Genomic DNA, 12,823 nt, shown 5'->3' with positions numbered 1-12,823 from the left:
TCCCCATCGTCATATATATTTACATATGTACATGACTGTTATTTAGACCTTTATAGATGTCCTTTGCCTCCTAGTCCTTTCCTCTATTTCCTGGTTATTTTTACGGCTTAGATGGTCAGGCCTTTACTTTGTACACCTCTGAGTGGGTTTGAGCCACCAGCCTTTAGGCTAGCAGCCAGCTGCAAACTGCTGGTGCCATTCGGGTCCCCAGTGCCTACATATAAAGTTGTTGCCCTGAGGGAGCTCCTGATTCATGGTGGCCCCGTGTATCAGAGTAGAACTGGGCTCCATTCAGCTTGTAACAGTAGATATTTTGTAAGTGGGTGACCAGATTCTTCTTCCAACATGCCTCTGGGTGGACTCAAACCTCTTTCAGTTATCAACGGAGTGTTTAATTTTGCATGCCACTCAGGTACTCCAATGTCTGTATTGTTGCGGGTAGAGCAACCTCCCATACAACCCAATGAAACCTTGCACCCCTCTCACAGCTATTGCTGTGCTTCAGCTCACTGTCGCAGCTACTATGTCATTGAGGATCTTCCTCTTTTTCACGGATCCTCTTCTCTACCAACCACAATGTTCCTCTCCAGGGCTGGCCCTTCCTGATAACACGTCCACATGACCTGAGATGAAATCTTGTTATCCTGGCTTCTAAGGAGAATGCCGATGGAACTTCTTCCAAGGCCGGTTTGTACTTACTTCTGTCAGTCCGTGGGGTAGTCAATAGTCTTTGCCAACACCATGATTCAAAGGACCAGTTCTTCTGTGGCCTTTCTTATTCAGGGTCCAGCTTTTGTATGCAAATGAGGCAGCTGAAAATCCATGCTTGGGTCAGGTGCCCCTTAGACCTCACAGTAACATCTTCACCTCAGAGCATTTTAAAGAAGTCTTTTGCTGAAGGTTTTCTCAGTGCGATGTGCTATTTAATTTGTTGACAGCTGCTCCCTTGGACATTGCTTGTGTATTCAAGTACAAGAAATTCTTGAAAACTGAAATTTTTTTCTTTATTCATCATGCTGCTGCTTATTGGCCCAGCTATGAGGAGTCTTTATTTTTTATGCTGGGGTGTAGTCTATGCTGAAGCCTGCAGTCTCTGATATTCATCAGTAAGCAACGCAAGTACTTGCAGCTCGCAGCAAGCAGGGTGTGCCATAAGGTTGCTCACGAGTCTTCCTCCAAGCTGGAAGACAAGTTCTTCTTCATCCAATCCAGTCTCTTGGATTGCTTGCTCAGCATACACCTCACTCGCAAGTAAAATTTTGTTGAAGATCATTAAAAAACAATTGCAGCAGCACACCCATAGGGACCCGCCAGCAATTCAAGCTAGAGTCAGAAGAGGACTCTAGCTTGCTGATGTCAGATGGATCTTGATGGCAAGCAGAGAATACCAGAACGATGCTTGCCTGTGTTCCAGTGATTAGTCAAAGGCCTGCGACGATGTGAATCCTAGCAAGGTACCGATGGCATTGCACTGTGTTCATCTGGAACCTGTACGTAGACGAAAAGGCTGTTGTTTGAACAGAACAAGGGGACACGGTGTGGTCTAGAGTCAGGAAAGGAGTGCATCAGGTTTGTATCCTTTCACGATACTTATTCCATCTGGTGCTGAGTTAGTAATCTGAGAAACTAGTTTATCCACACAGTACCATTACCATAGAGTGGCCCTTTGTGGTTCTCCCCCTAAACCAAAAGAAAAGAAAGCCCCCCCTCACCCCATGATTCTTTTAGCAGCCAGCTTACAATGCACAGGTCCCTGTGGGGCACACATGATGAGGTGATGGGCTTTTAATCAAAGGCTGGTAGCTTGACCCCACTCAGAATTCCTGTGGAAGAAACCCCTTGGAACCGGCTTCCCTAGAGATGACAGCCTGGAATGCCCATGTACATGGGGGGAGGCACGAGTGGGTATAGATTTGGTGACCATAGGTTTAACGTCATAGAGGATAACGTCAAAGAGAACATTTTTGATCTGAAAAGTTGGTTTTGATCACGTCGTTACAACCAAGTTCATGATCCAAGGTTGCCGGGGCCCTCGAGTTCTTCCTTCTTCATCTCCATCTTCTTCTGCATTGAAACCATCTTCACCCCGGCGTCCCTTCTATTACAGTAAAGATGGTGGCCACAGGTTATAGTCTGTCAACTCAGAATTACCTGGAAAGGAAGTTTCTATCCCATTGGCCCCAGAGAAAGTCCTAGGCGGATCATCATTGGCCCAGACTGAGCCATGGGCCCGACAATGAGCCAATCACCGAGACTCTAATCTGCCTCCCTGGATAATTGACTCCTTCCTGGAGTCAGTCTACTACTCAGACCCCAGGAGTGGTCCCCCAGGAAAACGGAGGCACCCTTACAGAACAAGGGAGGGAGAATGCCGAGTAAGGAAGTGAGCTACCCACCCCAGCTGCTCGCTCATTTGTCTTCATTTGATCCACACACTACCCCCTAGAGTTGGGCTTTATTATTCTCAAGTTCACAATAAAGAAGAAACAGAGAGGCGGGGGGAGGTGAGTCGAATCAAGCAGTTGGCAGATGGAGAGCAGATTTAAGTACTGAGCTGATTCCCAAACCCACAACTTACCTGCTTGCTGTGCTGGCCGCTCGCCGGCACGGTGGTTACAAAGACAGGGTGCTAGTTGCTGTCACAAAGGGCCCTACTCGTGAGACCTTGTGTATGTCAGCGGGAGACTTCATTGCTAGGCCCCGCCCTGTCTTCCTGAACATGGGTGGGCCTTGTGTCGGCTAAGTGGGTCAGTTATTGCATGAAGGCTTGCCCTCGTTTCTCCCAGCACCCCGCTGCCCCAGCCAGGATACCCTTTTCTATCAATGGATCCTTCCTGATGACTTGCCCAAAGTAAGCAAGCCCCAAATCACAGGAGCGCAATAAACCATACAAGTTAGAGGTTGGTGAATTTGGTTGCAGCTTGGATTTGAGCTTCAGGGTCTGAGATGGGGCCAGGATAGTTTCAGGGTGGGGAGTAGAAGGGGTGTCACCCAGGAATTCTGGGGCGAGGTGGCAAGGGGGATGAAACCTGCGAAGGAGGTAAAACTGGTGGGGGAGTGAGAGTCCTAGCAAGTGCAGTGTACACATCCTGACATAGCCTGGGGCCGACGGGGCTCTCTATAAGATGGTTCTGCCATCTCCCATTTCTCCTAGCCAAGAGGAGGGAGCCTGGCTCTTCAGCTCCTTCCCTTCATTGCTTGTCTTTGCCCAGAGCTCCCAGACTTCATCACCCGCACATTAAACCCAGAGAGTGCTCAGCCCCTGGTGGTGGAGTGATGTGACACAGACGGCAGATGGCAGGGGCTTGCCTGGCATTGCCTGAGTAGCTGTGTGACTGTGGGCAGGGGCTTAACCTCTCTGGTTGTCTGTTTCTTTATGTGTAAAGTGGGGCAAAAGAGCCCAAGCTCATAACACTGAGATAATTCTTCCAGCGTTCTCAGAACAAGTGCAAGCATGCCGATCGAAGAGAAAGGCAGGCAGGTTGGGCAGGATTGCCTGACGCAGAGCAGAATGTGTCTCTCTGCTCAGGGACATCCCTGCAAAGACAGCTGCATGGACGGTGTCCTGTGGGCGGGCAGCCTCGGCTGTTTGATTGAGTTCACTCTTGGAAGAGGGTTGGAATAGGTGTTTCAGAAGAAGTGTTTCCATAAGGAATGATTTTGAGAAAGAGAAGTCACTCATGAATTAGGTAACGAGAAAAGGCAAAAATGGGCCCTTACAAAAATTTAACCACTAGTAAAACACAGTTTTTTACATCCTTCCATATTAACTGAAGATTCCTTGGGCATGGGAAGGAGCCTTTGTGGCACAGAGGTTATGCGTTGGGTTGCTAACCTCAAGGTCAGCAGTTCAAAAATACCAGCCACTCTGTGGGAGAAAGAGGGGGCTTTCTATTCCCATAAAGAGTTGCAGTCTCAGGAACCCACGGGATCATTTCTACCCTGTCTTCTAGGGTCGCTAGGAGTTGGCATCGACCCAACGGCAGTGAGGGTTTTGTTTTCTTTCTTTGTCGGGCATAGAGCTCTAGAAACCAAGTAAACAAACAACAGATTCACTGCCAGTGAGTCAATGCTGCCTCACAGTGACCCTCTAAGACTGAGTTTAACTGCCTCTATGGTTTCTGAGGCTGTAAAGCAGTGGTTCTCCACCTTCCTCATGCGGTGACCCTTTCATACAGTTCCTCATGTGGTGGTGACCCCCCCCAACCATAAAATTATTTTCGTTGCTACTCCATTACTGTAATTTTGCTACTGTTATGAATTGGGCAACCCCTGTGAAAGGGCCGTTCAACCCCCAAGGGGTCACGACCCACAGGTTGAGAACCGCTGCTGTAACTCTTTATGTGAGCAGAAAGCCTCACTTTCTCCTGTGGAGCAGCTCGTGGGATCAAACTGCTGACCTTGTGCTTAGCAGTCCCACATGTAACTGGATACACCAGGGTTATATCCAGTGATAATCTCAAATGTGATTACATATATACCTATACATGCACATGCACACACAGATATATATGATTGAAAGGAGGGGTCTGGGAATTTATCTCTTTTTGGTGTTCTTAATGTTTATGTTCTTTCTTTTTAAAAAATATTAATACATCACTTTATTGGGGGCTCTTATAACAACCCCTACATGATTGTATCAGCACATTTGTACATATGTTGCCATCATCATTTCCCAACATTTTCTTTCCACTTGAGCCCTTGGTATCAGCTTGGGAATGCATCTTGAAGACACTGACATTTAGCTCGAGACCCCAGAAGAGAGGAGCAGGCACTTGCCTGTTCATCATGCACATTAAGGTTGCACGTATACACATACATGTCCCTCTGTGCATGTATATTGGAGTTCCTGCATCATGTAAATAACGAGTGGCATTGACTGCTGACCAGAAGCTTGGTGGTCCAAGCCCACTCTGGGGTACCTCGAGAGAAAGGCCTGGCAATCTCTTGCAAAAAATCAGCCAGTGCCAATGGAAACTGCTACGGAGCACAGTTCTCCTCCGACACACTAGAGTTGAGTCTCCTTGAGTTGGAGCTGAGGAGTGTCCGGTGGTGCTGGACACATGGACAGTAACCACAGAGAGGTTGCCAGAATTGCCAGCACACCATGTGGTAAGGCCCTGGGGAGGAGTGGGCGCAGGAACACAGGGCCACATTTCCTCCCTTGTGCATCCTCCCCATCATCTCCGCCCTGTCAAGAGAAGACAGGACCATGGTGTGCATGCTCCCTGCTCATAGCTGAGCATCTCTCCGAGAGGCTGTCGGTCTGAGCCATCACACAACTGCCAAGTCGGGGAGCCGGGGTGCAAACTCAGGTCCACCTCACACCTGTGTTCCGTCTCCACCAGCAGGGACTGCTAGGAAAGAGGAGCTCTCTCGCCAGCCCCTAACTAACATTCCAGGACCTCCTCCAGCGCCTCTCCAAGGGCAGTTGGAATTTCAGCCGCCCTCTTCACTGGGGCTGAGACAAACGGGCCTTTCTCTTCCCCTGAGCCTGCGTTCCCCGCTTCATCCTCTGGGGCTGTGTCTGTCCGTCAGTCTGTCAGCCATGGTCCTGATGGATGAGCAGCTTACACAGATGATTGTAACCAAAGCTGGAGTTCCTTCAGATGCTGAGAGGTCTCTTAGTCACTGTCTCCCGGATTAGAACCCACAGGGGTAATCCCATCACCATGGGGGCGTGGGACTGGTATAAGGCTGGAGGCCCAGGGTAAGCCAACAGAGCTGGGGCCGGGAGCAGGTCGGGGAGTGCCAGGTGTGGCCGAGCAGGGAGGAAGAGTCCAGGTGGCATCCTGAGCTCCAGAGAAGTAGAGCTTCTGGCCTTCACTGCTGTGTTGTTTTCCGTGTTGAACCATTTTCTTTTTTTAATCATTTTATCAGGGGCTCATACAACTCTTATCACAATCCGTACACACATCAATTGTGTAAAGCGCATTGGTACATTCATTGCCCTCATCACTCTCAAAACATTTCCTCTCCGCTTAAACCCCCGGCATTAGGTCCTCATTTTCCCCCTCCCTCCCCGCTCCCCCCTCCCTCAGCGCCCTCCTTGATCGTTTATAAATTATTTTGTCATATCTTGCCCTATCTGATGTCTCCCTTCACCCACTTTTCTGTTGTCCGTCCCCCAGGGAGGAGGTCACATATAGTTCCTTGTAATCGGTTCCCTCTTTCTTACCCACTCTCCCTCTTTCCTTTGAGTTATAATTGATCAACAATAAGATATACTCCAGATCTGGGGCTTCGTTCAGTAGTTTATGGCAGTGCACACGCTTAGGGTATGGCCACCCCAAACAAGAACACCGGAATCAGCTCAGGAAGTTCTCCTTCCCTTTACAGTCAAGCTCCTACCCTGCCCCACCCTCGATGCCTCTGACTCCACTCCCACGGATTCCATGGTCTGGTCTTGGGCTTCAGCTCGGTGGGCTCATACACGGAGTCTTTCCTGCGGATCACCTGATATTGTGTGTGCTGGCAGGTCCTTCCTGCTGCTGCTGAGAATCCTAGGGGAGGGGTGGGCCACAGTGTGTCCCGTCTAGTCCAGTGCTGGTCAGAGGGCATCTGGACCTCCTGGTTGTTTCTGTTCCTTGGTTGCTTGAGTAAAATTTAGGCCATGAGCATTCACGGAAGGCTTCCTATGGGGGTGTCCTCTCGGGTCAATACCTAGGAGGGAAATGGCTGGTTTATAGCCAACCCACGCCCAAGCCCACTGTCTCTGAGTTGATTCTGACTCTGGAAGGCAGGGCAGGGCTGCCCCACAGGGTTGCCCAGGCTGTAAATCTGTACAGTAGTGGATGGCCACACCCTCCCACACAATGGCTGGTGGGTTGTAACCTTAGCCCTGCTGGTTAGCAGCCAAGTGCTTAACCGCTGCACCACCAGGGTGCCCCTGCTTGTTGGTAAAAACCCCAAAACCCAAACTCACTGCCAACAAGTCAATTCTGACTCATAGCAACCCTACAGGACGGGGCAGCCCTTTATATGGGAGTAGGAAGCCTCATCTGTCTCCTGTGGGGCAGCTGCTGGTTTCAAACCGCTGGCCCTGCAGTTAGCAGCTCACCATGCCACCAGGGCTCCTCTGCTTGTTGGTAGAGGAGTGTGTCTCATGTAGCTTCCTTCTGGTTCTATTGGAGAGGGAAGCAGCAGGGTGATGGAGCCTGGCTTGGTGGTGGCTTCGCTATGGGAGGTGACAAAGTGCTTCGGGCAGAGTCTGGAGAGCCAGTCACTGTGGGACTGACCGCACAGCCCAGATGAAGTCTCACTGTCCTTGCCTCTGGCTGTACTTCTGGGACAGATTTGTTAGTTCTTTTGGCCGTCCTTGGTACTTTCAATATTCTTCACCAGCACTATAACTCCAGGGCATCGGTTCTTCTGCACAGCTCCTTACTTAATGTCCAGCTCTCACATGCCTAGGAGGGAATGGAGAATACCATGGCTTGGGTCGGGCACACTGAGTCTTCCAAGTAACACCCTTGCTTTTCAACACTTTAAAGAGGCCTTGTGCATCAGATTTACCCAATGCAATCCGTCATTTGAACTCTTGCCTGCTGCTTCCGTGAGCATGGATTGTGGATCCAAGCAAGACAAGATCCTTGACAGCGTCAACCTTCTCTCATGCTATTTCCTAGTGGTCCGTTGTGAGGATCGGATCTTCTTTAGAGTGGCTGGTAATCCATGGTCAAGGCTGCCATCCTTGATCTTCATCAGCAAGGGCCTCAAGCCCTCCTCACTTTCAGCAAGCAAGGTGGTGTCACCTGCATCTCACAGGTTATTCATAAGCCTTCCTCCAATCCTGATGCCACATTCTCCTACATATGATTTGGCTATAGAATCCAGTTATTTAACCAAATGCTAAATCTGGCTGTTGCTGTGGAGGTACTGTGCCGATGTGGTTAACGTCTACACAACTGTTGGCTTTAAGTAAAGGAGATTGCCCTCAAGCATGTGGATCGGGCCTCATTCGATGAGGATGGAAGGAGGTGCTGTGTAAATTACACGCTCTGGGGTCAGGCAGGTTTGGCTCATCTCTGGTACGAAACGTCAATTTGGGTCCCACTCATGATGACGATGATGATGACCCCACAGGTGTCAGAGTGTAACTGTGCTCTGCAGGGCTGCAATCGTGGGTGTCTTGGAAGTGGGTCGCCAGGCCTTTCTTCTAAGGCACCCTGGCTGGACTGAAACCACCAACCTTTGGGTTAGCAATAGAGCCAAGGAACCCTGCCACGTGCGAGCTAGGGAACTGGTTCTGTGAGATTCCTCGGTGAGAAGACCTCGGTGCTTGGCTTTGCACGAGGAAGAATTCACACCTGGTTTGTGAGCCAAGTGGGTTTTTATAAAGGATAGAAGTTTCAGGCTTTACAGTGAACTGACCACCCACACGTGGCGGCCTGAGGCCAGGGAAAGACCATGGCGTGGCTGGTCAGAAAAGCGGAGGAGCGGCCGAAAGGAAGGGTGGTGGTTTTGCAGTTCCAGACTTTTGGGGCCTTTCGCTGTGAGGCGTGGTTGACCCCATTGGCTGAATTAAGCCCACCGGGCCTGGTTTGGGCCCACCCAGGTATACTGGCTCAGGTATACTGAATAGGGGGACCCTACACATGGAGAAGAACCACCCTCTATCCGGCTACCTAACAGGTTCTTGTGCGATGTTTTCAACATCGGTCAGGGACTGGCATCAGGGCCACCAGGGACGAAGTAGGATGCCCTTCAGGTAATGCTGTCTCTCAAGTTCACGGAGGGAGGGCCAAGACCCCCAGACAGAGCAGGACCCTCCTCACAGGCGTTCCTTCAACCCTTTCCACTTCGATAGTTGGGACGAAAGCCTCATTTGCTGTTACCCAAATCAAAGTACAGACGAACCTGCGGAGGTTTACTCTGCACTGACATCTGTGAGCCCCACGGCATGAAGCGTACCAAGGAGGAGCGGTGATGACCATGTGGTGATTGAGGCTGACTGGGGGGCCCCCTTGGGGAAGAGCGGGGAGGTTTGATGTGCAGCTTCAGTGTCACGGGCTTGCAGCCGGCAGCATCTCCTCAGGCAGCTCTTCCCCAATGCCAGGAAGGGGTCAAGGGTCACCTTTCCCACCATATAGATGGCAGCCTGTCCAGATGGTCAAGGTGAGAGGAGGGAAGAGCAGTAAGGATTGAAAGCCCCATGGGCCACCCCAGGCGCCTGTCTTTGAGCACAAAGCTGCCCAACAGAGAGGCCTGGACTTGGTGGAGCCCCAAGTGCCCCGGGAATGTGGGCTGGAGTGGCCCGTCCCTCTCTGACACTCCTCCTGTGCTCGTGTGTGCTGAAGAGACGGCCTTGAGCCCCAAACCTTGAGGTCAGGTGATCCCCAACAATCTGGAGGATGGCCATGCTTGCTTGATTAAAAACCACGTGGAGCTTTCTGGGCCTTGCCTGTGCGAAAGGTATCCAGGCCATCATGCCTTCCTGCCTTCGCGCCAGCCTCACAGGTCCCCGCTGTTCACCAGGCACGGTGTGCTATGTGCCACCCCCGGCCCCGACTTCTGGGTGCGGCAAGCAGACATAGTTCTTGCTCTCCGAAAGCTTACGGTTCGGTGACGAAGCCCAACAATTCCTCCTCCATGCCTGTTCCTTCCTGCCTGCTCCACCTTTTACCATTCAGACCTTACCTGCCCTGACACCCCCGGTGCTCACGCACCCCCACACCCGGCCCCCGGATCCTCCCTGCAGGCCAAAGCCACGACAAGGGCCAGGCTGCTCATCAAAGGCTCCATTGAGAGCCGGTCACCGCGGGCAGAAAGCAGCAGCAGGTCCTGCACTGGACCCTCGAGGCTCAGCAACTTGTCAGCGGGGCTCTGACAGCAGCAGTCACCCACGCAGCCCTCCATCCCTCTCCTGCCTGCCCAGCTGGTGGTTTCCAGTGCCACGAGGAAGACGAGAAGGGAAGGAGGTGGCGACAGGGACCAGCCATCACTCTGCTTGTTCATCAGAGAGGAGGTCAGGTGTGGCCAGGGGACAGGTGACCACTGTGCTGGATGGAAGAGCCAAAGCACGGAGCACGGAGTTTTGCAGCCCCCTTCTGTCTGTCTGGGCCGTTCAGTGGTTTGGGTCTACAGGCCCATCTTTAGAGTTCATGCCCTGGGATGAATCCTTGCCCTCCTCGGTATTGTCCCAGTAAAAACCATAGTGTGTATCCAGGCAGATGGGGAAGGAATGTCTTGGCTAAGGGCTGGGGCTATTAGAGACTGGGTGTTTTGACGCCTACCTGATCCCCAGAAGCTGTGTATCCTCCCAGTGTATCTGTGTCCATGTACCCATGCTATTCTTTCTCTAACTCAGAAGTGATTAGCTTTAGGATCCATCCTGCACTGGCATGACTTCAACTGAATGGTCAATGGAGTACATGAGAGTGCTTTGTGGGTTATCTGTTCTACTGAAGGCCAGTGGATGTAATCTCATGATGACATCGTGAGCCCAAGGCCTAAGGCCAAGACTTCAGTACATCTTGTGGGGGCACGGTTGACTCCATAGTGATAATAATCCTCCCTCTTGGGGCCCCTTGGACACGTCTTAGAGGACATCTAGCACTGTCCTTTGAGGAACACCTGGTCCTGCTTGACAGACTCCCTTGCTCACCTGCTTTCCAGAGATTCGGAAGCTAGCCTTCTCGTCACATGAGCACTTGTTCCTTCACTTCATTTTCATGACAGAATGTTCATCCTGCCCCACCCCACTGGGCTAAGTTTCAAAGCACAGAGATCCACACTTAATTAGAAACATGAGATGAAATACATGCGCTTGTTCCCACCCCTTCCTCAAGCCAGCTAAAATGTGGGTACATGAGTTTTTAAAAGACAGGGACCCATAAGGAGAAAGAGACCTAAAAGGAGAAGATGGCAAGTGACTATTGGAAATTGAAAGCAAAGGACAGTTGGTTCTTTGCTGATGCTGAAGTCAAGAATGAGAGGGGAGGCAGGCTGAGCGATGTGGTGTGTCAGTCTGGGGTGACTAGAGAAACAAATTCATGGACTCTGATAGGTGTATAAGAAAGAGCTTTGTATACAAGAGCAGTTGAATATTGAGAAAACATCCCAGCCCAGTCCAGATCAAGTCTATAGTCTGATATTAGCCCATATGTCTGATACCAATTTATAAAGTCCTCTTCAGACTCATTTATCACATGCAATAACGCCGAATGCAGGAAGATCACAGGCCAGTGGGTGGGAAGTCTTGTGGATCCAGTGGTGTTGTAAGCATCTCAGCACTGTCAGGGAGCTCCATGTGGCTTCTCCGGCTCCAGAGGTCTGTCAGCCTCTCTCTATGTGTCTTCTTTGCAGGGATGTCTTGCAGGGAGTGAGCATAGAGAGAGAGTGTGTCTCCTGCCTCCAAGGAGGAAATACAGGAGTTCCCAGAATCCTCAGGAGAAGCCCCTCCCCACACAGAGACCTCATTGGCTATATCCTGATTGACAGGCTAGACTCCACCTCTAAACTCTTAATCCTCAGATTGACACCAGATTCTGTAACTACCACAAGTGGCAGAAACCCAAAGACCTAGGTGTTAACGGCAATCTTTGAAAATGAGGGGGTGTTCAGAACTACACACAAAAGGATTACGGTAGTTTACATTTGTAGAAGCAGCATGTAGACATCCTCTAACACTCCCCTTCCTTCCAACACAACACACACACACACATACACACACTCAGAGAGCTGTTGGCTCTTCCTCCACTGCAGCAAAAGAAGAGAGATTGACTTCCTAGAAACAGCCCTTCAGAGCGGCCCCAGGCTTGGGCACTCCAGGGACAGCAGAGGAAGGCTCTGAATGGGAAACAGAAGCATGACGTGGAAGTCTGAGGGCTGAAAAGGCACCCCTGTATCCTCACCCCATTTGGATCCCAGGACTCTAGAGATCAGCTCTGTGGAGCCCAAGCTGGAGAGTGAAGACTCCTTTCTGAGGGAGTGAATGAGACCAGGAGAAAAGGCCTGCAGACACTGCCTCCAGCTGAGCCGTGTGGAGCCCACTGGCCGTCAAGTGTGGTACCAGTAGTTACATAGTCTGGTACCAACTTGAGACTATTAAGAGCGAAGGGGTGGAGTTTAGCCTGTCAATCAGGTTGCAGCCCGATGACCTCATTTGGGGGCATGAAGGACATAAATAGCTCACTGGAGGCCAGATACACTCTCTGCCTGCGAGACATTCCTGTTGACAAGCCACATGGAGCTACGCTGATGGAGCCAGGGCCCTGGAGCTGGAGGAGCCACGTGGAGACCCACGCTAGCACTGAGATGCTTCTACCGCCACTGGATCCACAATACTCCGCCCACTGGCCTGTGGTCTTCCTGCATTCAGCATCATTGCATGTGCTGCATGCGTCTGAAGAGGAATTTCTAGACTGGTATTAGACATATGGGCTAATATCGGACTTTTGGACTTGATCTGAACAGGGCTGGGATGTTTTCTCAGTATTCAGTTGCTCTTTGATATAAAGCTCTTTCTTATACATATATGAGTGTCTAAGAATTTGTTTCTCTAGTCACCCCAGCCTAACACAGGAAGTCCTGCCATGCACACCATTTCCTGTCAGCCTTGCCACTGCGCCCCTCAGAGTGTGGTGCTGATTCTATGTGAGGGTGTTGATTTGTGACTCCGGACACCTCATTGTGTTACACAGCACAACTGTTCCTCGGGGTTTTCTTGACCGTCGTCATTCCAGAAACAGATCACCTGGCTGGTTTCTCCTGTGGGGTTGTGGGGTGGGCTCGAACCATCAACTTCTTGGTTCCCAGCATAAGCCATTTGTGCCACTCAGGGAACCTTTCCTCTCACAAATTTGAAAAGCCTACTAAGGCT

Source organism: Echinops telfairi, unplaced genomic scaffold (genome assembly GCF_000313985.2).
Source record: "Echinops telfairi isolate 266 unplaced genomic scaffold, ASM31398v2 ScPeMD7_18;HRSCAF=68, whole genome shotgun sequence".
Classification (NCBI taxonomy): Eukaryota; Metazoa; Chordata; class Mammalia; order Afrosoricida; family Tenrecidae; genus Echinops; species Echinops telfairi.
Note: the sequence above shows the minus strand (reverse complement) of the source record.